Here is a 6,000-nt window from a genome sequence, read left to right as displayed (position 1 = left end):
CAGGAATACAGCACCAGAACCACAATCAGTACACGGATACAGCACCAGAACTGATATCAGAATATGAATAAAGCAATAGAACTACTAACAAAAAAGGAATATATGACCACAACCACCATCAGTACAGGAATATATCACAAAACTTAACAGATCGATCAACTAAAAAGTCAGGTCAGCCCCCACCTTATATACCTGCATTGCATGAACTTACATCTCGAAGTATGACCTGCCGAGCCATCTTGCAAGGGACTAAAAGTTTGAATAAAAAGGGAAGGTCAGGTCACCTGCAGGACAAGGGAACTGCAGGATGCATCAGAAACCAAGATTCCAGCAAAGGATCCTTTAAAAATATGTCACGATAAAAGTATTTCTAAAGGATCCTTTTGCTGGAATCTCGCTTTTTTCTGGATCTTGCGCAGCTAAAAGTTACCCCTTATGGAATAAAACTTCCCCAATCTACTGATCGGTGCAGATCCCAACAGTAGGACACCCATGTATCAGCGAGTCATCATCTATTCTGCAGACGGGTGTTTTTCAGGAGAAGCGGGGCAGCCCGGCCAAATTTCACTTGTGCGTGCGCTGCTTAACGCATTGTGTGCATTTCTCACCTGCCGTGTGTCAGCATATAGTGCGGTCTTGTCACAATCTACGTGTATGGCAGACATGTCCTGCCCATATAATCCAAACTGTGAAGGTTTACTCCAACAGGCGCATAGCAACCAATCACACCGCAGCTTTCATTTCTCATAGCGCTCTTGATTAAAGAAAGCTGCGCTGTGATTGGTTGCTACAGACAATAGAGAGCTGTAATCTGCCCTAAGTGCAAAATATTGGTGCAAAGAATCAGTTTACATTATAACCACATCCCTCCCACAAAAATAAGTATCAATGGAAACTAAGTGCCCGAATTATTACTACAAAGAATGAAAAGCGCGGATCTATTATTGAGTTTACTAATATTTATAGATATTATTGAGGTCCCAACTCCAGATTTATGGAGAGCGAGCGCCATTCTATCCGACATGTACGAATGTCCATACAATGCAGCAGCAGCAGCGCAGGCGGAGAGGTGGTGTGCGCCCCTGCACGGTGGTGTGCCCCGCTGCTCGGTGGTGTGCCCCGCTGCTCGGTGGTGTGCCCTGCTCGGTGGTGTGCCCTGCTCGGTGGTGTGCCCCGCTGCACGGTGGTGTGCCCCGCTGCACGGTGGTGTGCCCCTGCACGGTGGTGTGCCCCGCTGCACGGTGGTGTGCCCTGCTCGGTGGTGTGCCCTGCTCGGTGGTGTGCCCCGCTGCACGGTGGTGTGCCCTGCTCGGTGGTGTGCCCTGCTCGGTGGTGTGCCCCGCTGCACGGTGGTGTGCCCCGCTGCACGGTGGTGTGCCCCTGCACGGTGGTGTGCCCCGCTGCACGGTGGTGTGCCCTGCTCGGTGGTGTGCCCTGCTCGGTGGTGTGCCCCGCTGCACGGTGGTGTGCCCTGCTCGGTGGTGTGCCCTGCTCGGTGGTGTGCCCCGCTGCACGGTGGTGTGCCCCGCTGCACGGTGGTGTGCCCCTGCACGGTGGTGTGCCCCGCTGCACGGTGCGTGCCCTGCTGCGGCGGCCGGGACACGTCACTGACCGGCCGCCTCTTCCTGCCTGCAGACCTCGGTTGCCTGGCTACGTAGACGCACAGCGTCCTCCCGCAGACAGACAGGTGGGTTCAGCTGCAGCGGCGGTTTCCGTGCACCGTGTGGTGCCCGCGGTCTCGGTGCCGGATCTGTGCGGCATATACCGGGCTCAGGCAGAATACAAGGCGCCCGTCCGCTGACATAAATGTCCATGTAGCCAGCGGCGGTGCGGCCGGGCCCGATAACCACAGCATGTGCTGGCGTCCAAACCTTACTCCGGGTCCCATCAGACTAGTTACACCGCTGCATGTAGTCACAGCCCCAAATATAAGTATCATCCAATATTCTACTATATAATCTACTATATAATTGTCTAAGGGTATGTGTCCACGTGCAGGAGCCGCAGCGTCACACACGCAGCGTCCAGATGTTACAGCATAGTGGAGGGGATTTAATGAAATCCCGTCTCCACTATGCGTGGTAACACGCACGCGGCGGCCCTGCGACTCCGGACATGTTGCGCGTCTTTTCAGATCGCAGCATGTCCATATATCTTGCGGCGACGCTGTGTCGCCACAAGATATAGCACAGGGCCCTATGGTGGGGAGCGATGATCCCGGATGTGTGCTGTGAACACATCCGGCATCATCGCGTCCCAGAAAGGGGGCGGGGCTTACCGCAGAGCGGCTAAGCCGCTCCGGCGATACCGCCGGCCATCCTGAAAGTGAACACATACCCTAAGGGTCACTTCCGTCTGTCTGTCCTTCTGTCACGGTTATTCATTCGCTGATTGGTCTCGCCAGCTGCCTGTCGTGGCTGCCGCGACCAATCAGCGACGGGCACAGTGCGGAAGAAAATGGCCGCTCCTTACTTCCCGCAGTCACTGCTCGGCGCCCGCATGCTCCTCTCCGGTCACTGCTAACACAGGGTTAATGCCGACGGTAACGGACCGCGTTATGCCGCGGGTAACGCACTCCGTTACCGCCGCTATTAACGCTGTGTGTCCCCAACTTTTTACTATAGATGCTGCCTATGCGGCATCAATTGTAAAACGATCTAATGTTAAAAATAATAATAATAAAAAAACCTTATTCTCACCTTCCGCCGTCGCGTCGTCTCCTCGGCACTGCAAGCGGCAGGTTCCGCTTCCAAAGATGCTATGGGAGAAGGACCTTCCATGACGTCACGGTTATGTGACCGCGACGTCATGGAAGGTCCTGCGCTCATACCAATCCTGGGACCGGACACCGCACACAAGCGCCAGAACTACAACGGGCTCTTCGGATGGTGAGTATGTTTATTTTTTATTTTTAAACCTGTTACATACGTGGCTGGGCAATATACTACGTGACTGGGCAATATACTACGTGGCTGGGCAATATACTACGTGACTGGGCAATATACTACGTGGCTGGGCAATATACTACGTGACTGGGCAATATACTATGTGGCTGGGCAATATACTACGTGGGCTGTGCAATATACTACGTGGACATGCATATTCTAGAATACCCGATGCGTTGGAATCGGGCCACCATCTAGTTTATAATAATGCTTCACCTCACAGCTGTATTCATAATCCTGCTAAACTCAGAGCTGTATTCATAATCCTGCTCACCTCACAGCTGTATTCTAATTCTTCTGACCTCACAGCTGTATTCATAATCCTGCTCACCTCACAGCTGTATTCTAATTCTTCTGACCTCACAGCTGTATTCAAATCCTGCCCAACTCACAGCTGTATTCATAATTTTGCTAAACTCAGAGCTGTATTCATAATCCTGCTCACTTCACAGCTGTATTCATAATCCTACTGACCTCACAGCTGTATTCATATTCCTGCAGACCTCACAGCTGTATTCATAATCCTGCAGACCTCACAGCTGTATTCATAATCCTGCTCACCCCACAGCTGTATTCATAATCCTGCTAACCTCACAGCTGTATTCATAATCCTGCTGACATCACAATTGTATTCATAATCCTCACCTCACATCTGTATTCATAATCCTGCTCACTTCACATCTGTATTCATAATCGTGCTAAACTCAGAGCTGTACTCATAATCCTGCTCACTTCACAGCTGTATTCATAATCCTGATAAACTCAGCTGTATTCATAATCCTGCAGACCTCACAGCTATATTCATAGTCCTGCTAAACTCAGCTGTATTCATAATCCTGCAGACCTCACAGTTGTATTCATAATACTGCTGACCTCACAACTGTATTCATTATCCTGCTAACCTCACAGCTGTATTCATAATCCTGCTAACCTCACAGCTGTATTCATAATCCTGCTAAACTCAGAGCTGTATTCATACTCCTGCTGACCTCACAGCTGTATTCATAATCCTGCTTACTGCAGAGCTGTATTTATCCTGCTGACCTCACAGTTGAATTCATAATCCTGCCAACCTCACAGCTGTATTCATAATCCTGCTATCCTCACAGCTGTATTCACAATCCTGCTAACCTCACAGCTGTATTCATAATCCTGCTAAACTCAGAGCTGTATTCATACTCCTGCTGACCTCACAGCTGTATTCATAATCCTGCTAAACTCAGAGCTATAGTCATACTCCTGCTGACCTCACAGTTGTATTCATACTCCTGCTCACCTCACAGCTGTATTCATACTCCTGCTAAATTCAGAGCTATATTCATAATCCTGCTAAATTCAGAACTGTATTCATAATCCTGCTGACCTCACAGCTGTATTCATAATCCTGCTGACCTCACAGCTGTATTCATAATTCTGCTGACCTCACAGCTGTATTCATATTCCTGTTGACCTCACAGCTGTATTCATAATCCTGATGACCTCACAGCTGTATTCATAATCCTGATGACCTCACAGCTGTATTCATAATCCTGCTAACCTCACAGCTGTATTCATATTCCTGATGACCTCACAGCTGTATTCATAATTCTGCTAACCTCACAGCTGTATTCATAATCCTGCTAACCTCACAGCTGTATTTATAATCCTGCTAAACTCAGAGCTGTATTCATACTCCTGCTGACCTCACAGCTGTATTCATAATCCTGCTTACTGCAGAGCTGTATTTATCCTGCTGACCTCACAGCTGAATTCATAATCCTGCCAACCTCACAGCTGTATTCATAATCCTGCTATCCTCACAGCTGTATTCACAATCCTGCTAACCTCACAGCTGTATTCATAATCCTGCTAAACTCAGAGCTGTATTCATACTCCTGCTGACCTCACAGCTGTATTCATAATCCTGCTTACTGCAGAGCTGTATTTATCCTGCTGACCTCACAGCTGAATTCATAATCCTTCCAACCTCACAGCTGTATCCATATTCCTACTCATTTCACAGCTGTATTCATAATCCTGATGACCTCACAGCTGTATTCATAATCCTGCTAACCTCACAGCTGTATTCATATTCCTGTTGACCTCACAGCTGTATTCATAATTCTGCTAACCTCACAGCTGTATTCATAATCCTGCTAACCTCACAGCTGTATTTATAATCCTGCTAAACTCAGAGCTGTATTCATACTCCTGCTGACCTCACAGCTGTATTCATAATCCTGCTTACTGCAGAGCTGTATTTATCCTGCTGACCTCACAGCTGAATTCATAATCCTGCCAACCTCACAGCTGTATTCATAATCCTGCTATCCTCACAGCTGTATTCACAATCCTGCTATCCTCACAGCTGTATTCACAATCCTGCTAACCTCACAGCTGTATTCATAATTCTGCTTACTGCAGAGCTCTATTTATCCTGCTGACCTCACAGCTGAATTCATAATCCTTCCAACCTCACAGCTGTATCCATATTCCTACTCATTTCACAGCTGTATTCATAATCCAGCTGACCTCACAGCTGTATTCATAATCCTGCTGACCTCACAGCTGTATTCATAATCCTGCTGACCTCACAGCTGTATTCATATTCCTGCTGACCTCACAGCTGTATTCATAATCCTGCTAAACTCAGAGCTATAGTCATACTCCTGCTGACCTCACAGCTGTATTCATACTCCTGCTGACCTCACAGCTGTATTCATACTCCTGCTAAATTCAGAGCTGTATTCATAATCCTGCTAAATTCAGAACTGTATTCATAATCCTGCTGACCTCACAGCTGTATTCATAATCCTGCTGACCAGCTTCTTTGGCTTGACTGACAGCTTATTAACTACATTACAAATGTTGGCTCCTGGCAAGAAATAGACACAATGAGGCAGAGGCTCGGAAGGTGTTGTGGTACACCCAGAGCACTTCATCCTCATTTGCACAAGGAGTAAATTGCATGAGTAATAGTATAAATTCCCTTATGTTTCACAGACCTACATACCCGTATAAGCCATGTTTTGGGGGATTCGAACGTGTTGTTATATTTCCTTTAAAAAGAATCTGT

At 47.9% G+C, this 6,000-nt stretch overlaps 1 protein-coding gene across 1 annotated transcript in view; it reads left to right on the top strand.

Annotated features, from left to right (window-relative positions):
* Positions 1–1,611: 1,611 nt before the first annotated feature.
* RNF32 (ring finger protein 32) overlaps positions 1,612–6,000 on the top strand; it is a 62,044-nt gene continuing 57,655 nt past the window's right edge. Inside the window, exon 1 of the mRNA XM_069729728.1 lies at positions 1,612–1,687. The gene's annotated coding sequence lies outside the window, so the exon portion shown is untranslated. The remainder of the gene's footprint in view (positions 1,688–6,000) is intronic.

This window comes from Ranitomeya imitator, chromosome 6, assembly GCF_032444005.1.
Source record: "Ranitomeya imitator isolate aRanImi1 chromosome 6, aRanImi1.pri, whole genome shotgun sequence".
In the NCBI taxonomy this organism is placed as follows: Eukaryota; Metazoa; Chordata; class Amphibia; order Anura; family Dendrobatidae; genus Ranitomeya; species Ranitomeya imitator.
The sequence above is the reverse complement of the archived record's forward strand: the minus strand, read 5'-3'. Positions and strand labels throughout refer to the sequence as shown.